Source organism: Chiloscyllium punctatum, unplaced genomic scaffold (genome assembly GCF_047496795.1).
Source record: "Chiloscyllium punctatum isolate Juve2018m unplaced genomic scaffold, sChiPun1.3 scaffold_213, whole genome shotgun sequence".
Lineage (NCBI taxonomy): Eukaryota > Metazoa > Chordata > Chondrichthyes > Orectolobiformes > Hemiscylliidae > Chiloscyllium > Chiloscyllium punctatum.
In genome coordinates, this window is record NW_027309947.1 from 125,001 (window position 1) to 140,000 (window position 15,000).

Sequence of the window (15,000 nt, forward strand, 5' to 3'; positions counted from 1 at the left end):
CGTCAATAGACCGCCGCACCGGCCTCTGACTGACTCTCAGAATGGACGGAAAGAGCCGGGTAAGCCTTTCAAAAGATTCGACCACGTGCCGAAAACTTTAGACTTCCGTGAGCTCTCCGGCTTGCACCGAGACCCGAAGTCGACGTGCTAAGCACCACGGGACCCCTTTCGCCTGCAGGTCCCGAGCCGCCTTTATTTGCTGTTACGAGCATCGTGTGCCCCATACCTGCGTGACAAGCACCGCAGGGCGGCAGAGCCATCGCACTTAGCCGGGTGGCAGAGGAGGACCAGACTATTCACAGATAGCGGCCCAACGACTCCCAGAGCCGGTCGTGCGGCGCGCGAGGTCTGCTCTCTTCACAAGAGGCTTTATTAGGGAGTGCTAAGGCAAGGTTCTGTGCCCTCCACCCTCATCGCAACACCCATGGGAGCCTCCGGTCGTCAATAGACCGCCGCACCGGCCTCTGACTGACTCTCAGAATGGACGGAAAGAGCCGGGTAAGCCTTTCAAAAGATTCGACCACGTGCCGAAAACTTTAGACTTCCGTGAGCTCTCCGGCTTGCACCGAGACCCGAAGTCGACGTGCTAAGCACCACGGGACCCCTTTCGCCTGCAGGTCCCGAGCCGCCTTTATTTGCTGTTACGAGCATCGTGTGCCCCATACCTGCGTGACAAGCACCGCAGGGCGGCAGAGCCATCGCACTTGGCCGGGTGGCAGAGGAGGACCCGACTATTCACAGATAGCGGCCCAACGACTCCCAGAGCCGGTCGTGCGGCGCGCGAGGTCTGCTCTCTTCACAAGAGGCTTTATTAGGGAGTGCTAAGGCAAGGTTCTGTGCCCTCCACCCTCATCGCAACACCCATGGGAGCCTCCGGTCGTCAATAGACCGCCGCACCGGCCTCTGACTGACTCTCAGAATGGACGGAAAGAGCCGGGTAAGCCTTTCAAAAGATTCGACCACGTGCCGAAAACTTTAGACTTCCGTGAGCTCTCCGGCTTGCACCGAGACCCGAAGTCGACGTGCGAAGCACCACGGGACCCCTTTCGCCTGCAGGTCCCGAGCCGCCTTTATTTGCTGTTACGAGCATCGTGTGCCCCATACCTGCGTGACGAGCACCGCAGGGCGGCAGAGCCATCGCACTTGGCCGGGTGGCAGAGGAGGACCAGACTATTCACAGATAGCGGCCCAACGACTCCCAGAGCCGGTCGTGCGGCGCGCGAGGTCTGCTCTCTTCACAAGAGGCTTTATTAGGGAGTGCTAAGGCAAGGTTCTGTGCCCTCCACCCTCATCGCAACACCCATGGGAGCCTCCGGTCGTCAATAGACCGCCGCACCGGCCTCTGACTGACTCTCAGAATGGACGGAAAGAGCCGGGTAAGCCTTTCAAAAGATTCGACCACGTGCCGAAAACTTTAGACTTCCGTGAGCTCTCCGGCTTGCACCGAGACCCGAAGTCGACGTGCTAAGCACCACGGGACCCCTTTCGCCTGCAGGTCCCGAGCCGCCTTTATTTGCTGTTACGAGCATCGTGTGCCCCATACCTGCGTGACGAGCACCGCAGGGCGGCAGAGCCATCGCACTTGGCCGGGTGGCAGAGGAGGACCAGACTATTCACAGATAGCGGCCCAACGACTCCCAGAGCCGGTCGTGCGGCGCGCGAGGTCTGCTCTCATCACAAGAGGCTTTAGGGAGTGCTCAGGCAAGGGTCAGCCCGCAGCCTTCCTGGCAACACCCAGGGGAACCAGGCCACTCGCGTCTCTCGCCTTCATTTTCGACACGAGCGCCTGCGGAGGGCCACCACCCCCTCCGATTGTCAAGAGACCTCCGCACCGGCCTCTGACTTACTCTCAGAATGGACGGAAAGAGCCGGGTAAGCCTTTGAAAAGATTCGACCACGTGCCGAAAACTTTAGACTTCCGTGAGCTCTCCGGCTTGCACCGAGACCCGAAGTCGACGTGCTTAGCACCACGGGACCCCTTTCGCCTGCAGGTCCCGAGCCGCCTTTTATTTTTGTTACGAGTATCGTGTTCCCCAAACCTGGGTGACGAGCACCGCAGGGCGGCAGAGCCATCGCGCTTGTCCGGGTGGCAGAGGAGGACCAGACTATTCACAAATAGCGGCCCAACGACTCCCAGAGCCGGTCGTGCGGCAGGCGAGGTCTGCTCTCATCACAAGAGGCTTTAGGGAGTGCTCAGGCAACGGTCAGCCCGCAGCCTTCTTGGCAACACCCAAGGGAACCAGGCCACTCGCGTCTCTCGCCTTCATTTTGGACACGAGCGCCTGCGGAGGGACGGCCGGAGTCAACGTGGGGTTTGCCCGCCCTCCAATAGTGTCAAAAGACCGCCGCACAAGTCTCTGACTGACTCTTAGAACAGACAGAAAGAGTTTGTCAAATCTGTCAAAAAATTGACAAAGTGTCAAAAATTCGACTTCCAAGAGCTCTCCGGCATGCACTCATACCTGTCATTAAAGTGCTATGCCCGTGGAACCGTTTTTCGGATGCCTTTCAGAACGGTCCCGCGCCGCCATTTTGTTCTAAAAATCGTGTTCCCATATATCTCCGGGTACCCCGCCAACCTCACTGCGGAAAAACTACAAGTGGCACTGAATGGGTCTGAATTCCAAATTTGACTGCATCGGTCTGGAACTCGGTCCGGTCAAAACCGTTTGGATTTTTCTCGGTCCGGACTTCCGCGACAGACAAAGTTAAAGTTTTCGGGCTGCAGGCACAAAACGACAGCTGGCCATTTGCCGGGCTCAATTCACCCAATTCCTCCGGCACTTCGGAGCACATGTTCGGTGTAAGTTTGCGAATCTTTCCCGATGCTGCAGCATTTTCCTCCGCTGACACTTAGAATATTTTTCACACTTTGCTGAAAATTTTTCTAAGTGTTTTTTTCCAAGTTTTCCTGGTTACTGATTTCTTCTTTTTAAACATTTTTCTAAGTTTTTCTGGTTACTGATTTCTTCTTTTTAAACATTTTTCGCAGTTTGTCTGGTTACTGATTTCTTCTTTTTAAACATTTTTCGCCGTTTTTCTGGTTACTGATTTCTTCTTTTTAAACATTTTTCGCCGTTTTTCTGGTTACTGATTTCTTCTTTTTAAACATTTTTCTAAGTTTTTCTGGTTACTCATTTCTTCTTTTTAAACATTTTTCTAAGTTTTTCTGGTTACTGATTTCTTCTTTTTAAACATTTTTCTAAGTTTTTCTGGTTACTCATTTCTTCTTTTTAAACATTTTTCTAAGTTTTTCTGGTTACTCACTTCTTCTTTTTAAACATTTTTCTAAGTTTTTCTGGTTACTGATTTCTTCTTTTTAAACATTTTTCGCCGTTTTTCTGGTTACTGATTTCTTCTTTTTAAACATTTTTCTAAGTTTTTCTGGTTACTCATTTCTTCTTTTTAAACATTTTTCTAAGTTTTTCTGGTTACTGATTTCTTCTTTTTAAACATTTTTCTAAGTTTTTCTGGTTACTCATTTCTTCTTTTTAAACATTTTTCTAAGTTTTCCTGGTTACTCACTTCTTCTTTTTAAACATTTTTCTAAGTTTTTCTGGTTACTGATTTCTTCTTTTTAAACATTTTTCTAAGTTTTTCTGGTTACTCATTTCTTCTTTTTAAACATTTTTCTAAGTTTTTCTGGTTACTGACTTCTTCTTTTTAAACATTTTTCGCAGTTTGTCTGGTTACTGATTTCTTCTTTTTAAACATTTTTCGCCGTTTTTCTGGTTACTGATTTCTTCTTTTTAAACATTTTTCTAAGTTTTTCTGGTTACTCACTTCTTCTTTTTAAACATTTTTCTAAGTTTTCCTGGTTACTGATTTCTTCTTTTTAAACATTTTTCTAAGTTTTTCTGGTTACTGATTTCTTCTTTTTAAACATTTTTCTAAGTTTTTCTGGTTACTGATTTCTTCTTTTTAAACATTTTTCGCAGTTTGTCTGGTTAATGATTTCTTCTTTTTAAACATTTTTCTAAGTTTTTCTGGTTACTGATTTCTTCTTTTTAAACATTTTTCTAAGTTTTTCTGGTTACTCACTTCTTCTTTTTAAACATTTTTCTAAGTTTTCCTGGTTACTCATTTCTTCTTTTTAAACATTTTTCGCAGTTTTTCTGGTTACTGATTTCTTCTTTTTAAACATTTTTCTAAGTTTTCCTGGTTACTGATTTCTTCTTTTTAAACATTTTTCGCAGTTTTTCTGGTTACTGATTTCTTCTTTTTAAACATTTTTCTAAGTTTTTCTGGTTACTGATTTCTTCTTTTTAAACATTTTTCTAAGTTTTTCTGGTTACTCACTTCTTCTTTTTAAACATTTTTCTAAGTTTTTCTGGTTACTCACTTCTTCTTTTGAAACATTTTTCGCAGTTTTTCTGGTTACTGATTTCTTCTTTTTAAACATTTTTCTAAGTTTTTCTGGTTACTGATTTCTTCTTTTTAAACATTTTTCGCAGTTTAACTGGTTACTGATTTCTTCTTTTTAAACATTTTTCTAAGTTTTTCTGGTTACTGATTTCTTCTTTTTAAACATTTTTCTAAGTTTTTCTGGTTACTCACTTCTTCTTTTTAAACATTTTTCTAAGTTTTTCTGGTTACTGATTTCTTCTTTTTAAACATTTTTCGCAGTTTTTCTGGTTACTGATTTCTTCTTTTTAAACATTTTTCTAAGTTTTCCTGGTTACTGATTTCTTCTTTTTAAACATTTTTCGCAGTTTTTCTGGTTACTGATTTCTTCTTTTTAAACATTTTTCTAAGTTTTTCTGGTTACTGATTTCTTCTTTTTAAACATTTTTCTAAGTTTTTCTGGTTACTCACTTCTTCTTTTTAAACATTTTTCTAAGTTTTTCTGGTTACTCACTTCTTCTTTTGAAACATTTTTCGCAGTTTTTCTGGTTACTGATTTCTTCTTTTTAAACATTTTTCTAAGTTTTTCTGGTTACTGATTTCTTCTTTTTAAACATTTTTCTAAGTTTTTCTGGTTACTCATTTCTTCTTTTTAAACATTTTTCTAAGTTTTTCTGGTTACTGATTTCTTCTTTTTAAACATTTTTCTAAGTTTTTCTGGTTACTCATTTCTTCTTTTTAAACATTTTTCTAAGTTTTCCTGGTTACTCACTTCTTCTTTTTAAACATTTTTCTAAGTTTTTCTGGTTACTGATTTCTTCTTTTTAAACATTTTTCTAAGTTTTTCTGGTTACTCATTTCTTCTTTTTAAACATTTTTCTAAGTTTTTCTGGTTACTGACTTCTTCTTTTTAAACATTTTTCGCAGTTTGTCTGGTTACTGATTTCTTCTTTTTAAACATTTTTCGCCGTTTTTCTGGTTACTGATTTCTTCTTTTTAAACATTTTTCTAAGTTTTTCTGGTTACTCACTTCTTCTTTTTAAACATTTTTCTAAGTTTTCCTGGTTACTGATTTCTTCTTTTTAAACATTTTTCTAAGTTTGTCTGGTTACTGATTTCTTCTTTTTAAACATTTTTCTAAGTTTTTCTGGTTACTGATTTCTTCTTTTTAAACATTTTTCGCAGTTTGTCTGGTTAATGATTTCTTCTTTTTAAACATTTTTCTAAGTTTTTCTGGTTACTGATTTCTTCTTTTTAAACATTTTTCTAAGTTTTTCTGGTTACTCACTTCTTCTTTTTAAACATTTTTCTAAGTTTTCCTGGTTACTCATTTCTTCTTTTTAAACATTTTTCGCAGTTTTTCTGGTTACTGATTTCTTCTTTTTAAACATTTTTCTAAGTTTTCCTGGTTACTGATTTCTTCTTTTTAAACATTTTTCGCAGTTTTTCTGGTTACTGATTTCTTCTTTTTAAACATTTTTCTAAGTTTTTCTGGTTACTGATTTCTTCTTTTTAAACATTTTTCTAAGTTTTTCTGGTTACTCACTTCTTCTTTTTAAACATTTTTCTAAGTTTTTCTGGTTACTCACTTCTTCTTTTGAAACATTTTTCGCAGTTTTTCTGGTTACTGATTTCTTCTTTTTAAACATTTTTCTAAGTTTTTCTGGTTACTGATTTCTTCTTTTTAAACATTTTTCGCAGTTTAACTGGTTACTGATTTCTTCTTTTTAAACATTTTTCTAAGTTTTTCTGGTTACTGATTTCTTCTTTTTAAACATTTTTCTAAGTTTTTCTGGTTACTCACTTCTTCTTTTTAAACATTTTTCTAAGTTTTTCTGGTTACTGATTTCTTCTTTTTAAACATTTTTCGCAGTTTTTCTGGTTACTGATTTCTTCTTTTTAAACATTTTTCTAAGTTTTCCTGGTTACTGATTTCTTCTTTTTAAACATTTTTCGCAGTTTTTCTGGTTACTGATTTCTTCTTTTTAAACATTTTTCTAAGTTTTTCTGGTTACTCATTTCTTCTTTTTAAACATTTTTCGCAGTTTTTCTGGTTACTGATTTCTTCTTTTTAAACATTTTCCTAAGTTTTCCTGGTTACTGATTTCTTCTTTTTAAACATTTTTCTAAGTTTTCCTGGTTACTCATTTCTTCTTTTTGATCATTTTTCTAAGTTTTCCTGGTTACTGATTTCTTCGTTTTGAACATTTTTCTAAGTTTTCCTGGTTACTCACTTCTTCTTTTCAAACATTTTTCTTCGTTTTTCTGTTTACTCATTTAGCACTTTCAGGCACTTTCCCATCATTTCCTCGTTCCCGATTTCACCCTTTAAAACGCTTTCGGGCATTTCCCTAAGTTTTGCGGTTCACTCGTTTGGGACTCACTGACACCTTCTCTAGCTTCCCTGCTCACTTTTTTCGTACTGTTGAGAAAATTCGAACCCTTTCCTTAACTATGCCGGTTACTGACTTCACCGCTTCAGACCCTTGTCCCCGTAATGAAAGATACCATTTCCCACCGTGGGAAATGCACGAAAATCGGACTGAACACGGGGGAGGCTCCCCCCTCGAAGGCGAGACCGTCGGCAGAACCGCCGGGTCAAACCCGGCTGAGCTACCCGGCTTACAAGTCTCAAAGTCGGTATGAGCAGTCACGTCCACCCCCATTCCCTTTTGGACCACTTCCCACGGTTCCAAATGCATGAAAATCGGCCTGTACACGGGGGAGGCACCCGCCTCGAAGACGAGACCGTCGGCAGAACCGCCGGGTCAAACCCGGCTGAGCTACCCGGCTCGGAAGCGCCAAAGTCGGGTTGAGCAGTCACATTCACTCCCATCCCCTTTTGGGCAACTTCCCACGGTTGGAAATGCATGGAAATCGGACTGAACACGGGGGAGGCTCCCCCTCTCGAAGGCGAGACCGTCGGCAGAACCGCCGGATCAAACCCGGCTGAGCTACCCGGCTTACAAGTCTCAAAGTCGGTATGAGCAGACACGTCCACCCCCATTCCCTTTTGGACCACTTCCCACGGTTCGAAATGCACGAAAATCGGCCTGTACACGGGGGAGGCACCCGCCTCGAAGACGAGACCGTCGGCAGAACCGCCGGGTCAAACCCGGCCGGGCTACCCGGGTTAGAAGCCCTAGAGTCGGGTTGAGCAGTCACAATCACTCCCATCCCCTTTTGAACCTGTTCCCACCGTTGGAAATGCACGAAAATCGGCCTGTACACGGGGGAGGCTCCCCCCTCGAAGGCGAGACCGTCGGCAGAACCGCCGGGTCAAACCCGGCTGAGCTACCCGGCTTACAAGTCTCGAAGTCGGGTTGAGCAGTCACATTCACTCCCATCGACTTTTGGGCAACTTCCCACCGTTGCAAATGCATGAAAATCGGCCTGTACACGGGGGAGGCACCCGCCTCGAAGTCGAGACCGTCGGCAGAACCGCCGGGTCCAACCCGGCTGAGCTACCCGGCTTACAAGTCTCAAAGCCGGGTTGGGCAGTCACGTTCACCCCCATTCCCTTTTGGATCACTTCCCACGGTTCGAAATGCACGAAAACCGGCCTGTACACGGGGGAGGGTCCGCCCTCGAAGGCGAGACCGTCGGCAGAACCGCCGGGTCAAACCTGGCTGAGCTACCCGGCTTACAAGTCTCAAAGTCGGGTTGAGCAGTCACGTTCACTCCCATCGACTTTTAGACCACTTCCCACGGTTTGAAATGCACGAAAATCGGCCTGTACACGGGGGAGGCTCCGCCCTCGAAGGCGAGACCGACGGCAGAACCGCCGGGTCAAACCCGGCCGGGCTACCCGGGTTAGAAGCCTCAGAGTCGGGTTGAGCAGTCACATTCACTCCCATCGACTTTTGGGCAACTTCCCACCGTTGCAAATGCACGAAAATCGGCCTGTACACGGGGGAGGCACCCGCCTCGAAGACGAGACCGTCGGCAGAACCGCCGGAACAAACCCGGCTGAGCTACCCGGCTTACAAGTCTCAAAGTCGGTATGAGCAGACACGTCCACCCCCATTCCCTTTTGGACCACTTCCCACGGTTCGAAATGCATGAAAATCGGCCTGTATACGGGGGAGGCACCCGCCTCGAAGACGAGACCGTCGGCAGACCCGCCGGGTCAAACCCGGCCGGGCTACCCGGGTTAGAAGCCTCAGAGTCGGGTTGAGCAGTCGCATTCACCCCCATCCCCTTTTGAACCTCTTCCCACCGTTGGAAATGCACGGAAATCGGCCTGTACACGGGGGAGGCCCCCCTCTCGAAGGCGAGACCGACGGCAGAACCGCCGGGTCAAACCCGGCCGAGCTACCCGGGTTAGAAGCCTCAGAGTCGGGTTGAGCAGTCACATTCACTCCCATCCCCTTTTGAACCTGTTCCCACCGTTGGAAATGCACGAAAATCGGCCTGTACACGGGGGAGGCCCCCCTCTCGAAGACGAGACCGTCGGCAGACCCGCCGGAACAAACCCGGCTGAGCTACCCGGCTTACAAGTCTCAAAGTCGGTATGAGCAGACACGTCCACCCCCATTCCCTTTTGGACCACTTCCCACGGTTCGAAATGCACGAAAATCGGCCTGTACACGGGGGAGGCACCCGCCTCGAAGACGAGACCGTCGGCAGAACCGCCGGGTCAAACCCGGCCGAGCTACCCGGCTTAAAAGTCTCAAAGTCGGTATGAGCAGTCACATTCACCCCCATTCCCTTTTGGACCACTTCCCACGGTTGGAAATGCATGAAAATCGGCCTGGACACGGGGGAGGCTCCCCCCTCGATGACGAGACCGTCGGCAGAACCGCCGGAACAAACCCGGCTGAGCTACCCGGCTTACAAGTCTCAAAGTCGGTATGAGCAGACACGTCCACCCCCATTCCCTTTTGGACCACTTCCCACCGTTGGAAATGCACGAAAATCGGCCTGTACACGGGGGAGGCACCGGCCTCGAAGACGAGACCGTCGGCAGAACCGCCGGGTCAAACCCGGCTGAGCTACCCGGCTTACAAGTCTCGAAGTCGGGTTGAGCAGTCACATTCACTCCCATCGACTTTTGGGCAACTTCCCACGGTTCGAAATGCACAAGATTCGGCCTGAACACGGGGGACGCTCCCCCCTCGAAGGCGAGACCGTCGGCAGACCCGCCGGGTCAAACCCGGCTGAGCTACCCGGCTCGGAAGCGCCAAAGTCGGGTTGAGCAGTCACGTTCACTCCCATCCCCTTTTGGACCGCTTCCCAGGGTACGAAATGCATGAAAATCGGCCTGTACACGGGGGAGGCACCCGCCTCGAAGACGAGACCGTCGGCAGAACGGCCGGGTCAAACCCGGCTGAGCTACCCGGCTTACAAGTCTCAAAGTCGGGTTGAGCAGTCACATTCACTCCCATCGACTTTTGGGCAACTTCCCACGGTTCGAAATGCACAAAATTCGGCCTGAACACGGGGGACGCTCCCCCCTCGAAGGCGAGACCGTCGGCAGAACCGCCGGGTCAAACCCGGCTGAGCTACCCGGCTTAAAAGTCTCAAAGTCGGTATGAGCAGTCACATTCACCCCCATTCCCTTTTGGACCACTTCCCACGGTTGGAAATGCATGAAAATCGGCCTGGACACGGGGGAGGCTCCCCCCTCGATGACGAGACCGTCGGCAGAACCGCCGGAACAAACCCGGCTGAGCTACCCGGCTTACAAGTCTCAAAGTCGGTATGAGCAGACACGTCCACCCCCATTCCCTTTTGGACCACTTCCCACCGTTGGAAATGCACGAAAATCGGCCTGTACACGGGGGAGGCACCGGCCTCGAAGACGAGACCGTCGGCAGAACCGCCGGATCAAACCCGGCCGAGCTACCCGGGTTAGAAGCCTCAGAGTCGGGTTGAGCAGTCACATTCACCCCCATCCCCTTTTGAACCTCTTCCCACCGTTGGAAATGCACGAAAATCGGCCTGTACACGGGGGAGGCCCCCCTCTCGAAGACGAGACCGTCGGCAGACCCGCCGGATCAAACCCGGCCGAGCTACACGGCTTACAAGTCTCGATGTCGGTATGAGCAGTCACGTCCACCCCCATTCCCTTTTGGACCACTTCCCACGGTACGAAATGCATGAAAATCGGCCTGTACACGGGGGAGGCACCCGCCTCGAAGACGAGACCGTCGGCAGAACCGCCGGGTCAAACCCGGCTGAGCTACCCGGCTCGGAAGCGCCAAAGTCGGGTTGAGCAGTCACATTCACTCCCATCCCCTTTTGGGCCACTTCCCACGGTTCGAAATGCACGAAAATCGGCCTGTACACGGGGGAGGCTCCCCCCTCGAAGGCGAGACCGTCGGCAGAACCGCCGGGTCAAACCCGGCTGAGCTATCCGGGTTAGAAGCCTCAAAGTCGGGTTGAGCAGTCACGTCCACCCCCATCCCCTTTTGGACCACTTCCCACGGTTCGAAATGCACGAAAATCGGCCTGTACACGGGGGAGGCACCCGCCTCGAAGACGAGACCGTCGGCAGACCCGCCGGATCAAACCCGGCCGAGCTACACGGCTTACAAGTCTCAATGTCGGTATGAGCAGTCACGTCCACCCCTATTCCCTTTTGGACCACTTCCCACGGTACGAAATGCATGAAAATCGGCCTGTACACGGGGGAGGCACCCGCCTCGAAGACGAGACCGTCGGCAGAACCGCCGGGTCAAACCCGGCTGAGCTACCCGGCTCGGAAGCGCCAAAGTCGGGTTGAGCAGTCACATTCACTCCCATCGACTTTTGGGCAACTTCCCACGGTTCGAAATGCACAAAATTCGGCCTGAACACGGGGGACGCTCCCCCCTCGAAGGCGAGACCGTCGGCAGAACCGCCGGGTCAAACCCGGCCGAGCTACCCGGGTCGGAAGCGCCAAGGTCGGTATGAGCAGTCACATTCACTCCCATCCCCTTTTGGACCGCTTCCCACGGTTTGAAATGCACGAAAATCGGCCTGTACACGGGGGAGGCGCCCCTCTCGAAGGCGAGACCGACGGCAGAACCGCCGGGTCAAACCCGGCCGAGCTACCCGGGTTAGAAGCCTCAGAGTCGGGTTGAGCAGTCACATTCACCCCCATCCCCTTTTGAACCTCTTCCCACCGTTGGAAATGCACGAAAATCGGCCTGTACACGGGGGAGGCCCCCCTCTCGAAGACGAGACCGTCGGCAGACCCGCCGGATCAAACCCGGCCGAGCTACACGGCTTACAAGTCTCGATGTCGGTATGAGCAGTCACGTCCACCCCCATTCCCTTTTGGACCACTTCCCACGGTACGAAATGCATGAAAATCGGCCTGTACACGGGGGAGGCACCCGCCTCGAAGACGAGACCGTCGGCAGAACCGCCGGGTCAAACCCGGCTGAGCTACCCGGCTCGGAAGCGCCAAAGTCGGGTTGAGCAGTCACATTCACTCCCATCCCCTTTTGGGCCACTTCCCACGGTTCGAAATGCATGAAAATCGGCCTGTACACGGGGGACGCTCCCCCCTCGAAGGCGAGGCCGTCGGCAGAACCGCCGGGTCAAACCCGGCTGAGCTACCCGGGTTAGATGCCTCAAAGTCGGGTTGAGCAGTCACATTCACCCCCATCCCCTTTCGGCCCCCTTCCCACGGTTGGAAATGCATGAAAATCGGCCTGTACACGGTGGGCGCTCCCCCCTCGAAGGTGAGACCTTCGGCAGAACCGCCGGGTCAAATCCTGCCGAGCTACCCGCGTTAGAGGTCTCAATGTCGGCTTCAGCAGTCACATTCAATCCCATTCCCGTTTGGACCTCTTCCCGCCGATGGAAATGCACAAAATTCGGCCTGAACACGCGGGACGCTCCCCCCTCGAAGGCGAGACCGTCGCCAGAACCGCCGGGTCAAATCCGGCTGAGCTACCCGCGTTACAGGTCTCAAAGTCGGGTTGAGCAGTCACGTTCACCCCCATCCCCTTTCGGACCCCTTCCCACGGTTGGAAATGCATGAAAATCGGCCTGTACACGGTGGGCGCTCCCCCCTCGAAGGTGAGACCTTCGGCAGAACCGCCGGGTCAAATCCGGCCGAGCTACCCGCGTTAGAGGTCTCAATGTCGGCTTCAGCAGTCACATTCAATCCCATTCCCGTTTGGACCTCTTCCCGCCGATGGAAATGCACAAAATTCGGCCTGAACACGCGGGACGCTCCCCCCACGAAGGTGAGACCTTCGGCAGAACCGCCGGGTCAAATCCGGCCGAGCTACCCGCGTTAGAGGTCTCAATGTCGGCTTCAGCAGTCACATTCAATCCCATTCCCGTTTGGACCTCTTCCCGCCGATGGAAATGCACAAAATTCGGCCTGAACACGCGGGACGCTCCCCCCTCGAAGGCGAGACCGTCGCCAGAACCGCCGGGTCAAATCCGGCTGAGCTACCCGCGTTACAGGTCTCAAAGTCGGGTTGAGCAGTCACGTTCACCCCCATCCCCTTTCGGACCCCTTCCCACGGTTGGAAATGCATGAAAATCGGCCTGTACACGGTGGGCGCTCCCCCCTCGAAGGTGAGACCTTCGGCAGAACCGCCGGGTCAAATCCGGCCGAGCTACCCGCGTTAGAGGTCTCAATGTCGGCTTCAGCAGTCACATTCAATCCCATTCCCGTTTGGACCTCTTCCCGCCGATGGAAATGCACAAAATACGGCCTGAACACGCGGGACGCTCCCCCCTCGAAGGCGAGACCGTCGCCAGAACCGCCGGGTCAAATCCGGCCGGGCTACCCGCGTTAGAGGTCTCAATGTCGGCTTCAGCAGTCACATTCAATCCCATTCCCTTTTGGAACACTTCCCGCCGTTAACAATGCACGATATTCGGCCTGAACACGCGGGACGCTCCCCCCTCGAAGGTGAGACCTTCGGCAGAACCGCCGGGTCAAATCCTGCCGAGCTACCCGCGTTAGAGGTCTCAATGTCGGCTTCAGCAGTCACATTCAATCCCATTCCCTTTTGGAACACTTCCCGCCGTTAACAATGCACGATATTCGGACTGAACACGGGGGCCGGTCCGCCCTCGAAGTCAACACCGTCCGCAGAACCGCCGGGGCAAATCCGGCTGAGCTACCCCGCCCCCGAACACTCAAAGTCCCTCTGAAGCCTTGCATTCGCCTCCTTGGAAAATTGACGTCAAACATTACCAAAATCGGGGGCACGAGCACTAAAGCTAAGTCTCACCCTTTCCCTATCCCTAACCAGGAACCGAACGCCCACCCTCAGCCTCACACCAACGCCGGTGCCACTCCAGACAGACACACCCTTCAAAACCACACCCATCCGGCCATGCAACTCAAAAAGGGTCCAAATTCAGAAACACCCCCTTCAAAAGGCACTCCATCCTCGGCCACACCACCGGGACATGCTCCCCTCGGCGATAATTAAGCCCCCACCACTATTTGAAGCCAACCGCAGCCGCAACTCGAACGGAGAAATCAGTAACCAATTCAAAAATGCGCTTGGTTACTGATTTCTACTGAGCCGAAAAAATTCTAAGTGTCGGTAGTTACTGATTTATACCAACCCGAAAATATTCTAAGTGTCAGTGGTTACTGATTTATACCAACTCGAAAATATTCTAAGTGTCGGTGGTTACTGATTTATACCAACTCGAAAATATTCTAAGTGTCGGTGGTTACTGATTTATACCAACCCGAAAAAATTCTAAGTGTCAGTGGTTACTGATTTATACCAACCCGAAAATATTCTAAGTGTCAGTGGTTACTGATTTATACCAACCCGAAAATATTCTAAGTGTCAGTGGTTACTGATTTGTACCGACCCGAAAAAATTCTAAGTGTCAGTGGTTACTGATTTATACCAACTCGAAAAAATTCTAAGTGTCAGTGGTTACTGATTTATACCGACCCGAAAAAATTCTAAGTGTCAGTGGTTACTGATTTATACCAAGTCGAAAATATTCTAAGTGTCAGTGGTTACTGATTTATACCAACCCGAAAAAATTCTAAGTGTCAGTGGTTACTGATTTATACCAAGTCGAAAAAATTCTAAGTGTCAGTGGTTACTGATTTATACCAAGTCGAAAAAATTCTAAGTGTCAGTGGTTACTGATTTATACCAACCCGAAAATATTCTAAGTGTCAGTGGTTACTGATTTGTACCGACCCGAAAATATTCTAAGTGTCAGTGGTTACTGATTTATACCAACCCGAAAAAATTCTAAGTGTCAGTGGTTACTGATTTATACCAAGTCGAAAAAATTCTAAGTGTCAGTGGTTACTGATTTATACCAACCCGAAAATATTCTAAGTGTCAGTGGTTACTGATTTGTACCGACCCGAAAAAATTCTAAGTGTCAGTGGTTACTGATTTATACCAACTCGAAAAAATTCTAAGTGTCAGTGGTTACTGATTTATACCGACCCGAAAAAATTCTAAGTGTCAGTGGTTACTGATTTATACCAACTCGAAAATATTCTAAGTGTCGGTGGTTACTGATTTATACCAACCCGAAAAAATTCTAAGTGTCAGTGGTTACTGATTTATACCAACTCGAAAAATTTCTAAGTGTCAGTGGTTACTGATTTATACCAACTCGAAAAATTTCTAAGTGTCAGTGGTTACTGATTTATACCAAGTCGAAAATATTCTAAGTGTCAGTGGTTACTGATTTGTACCGACCCGAAAA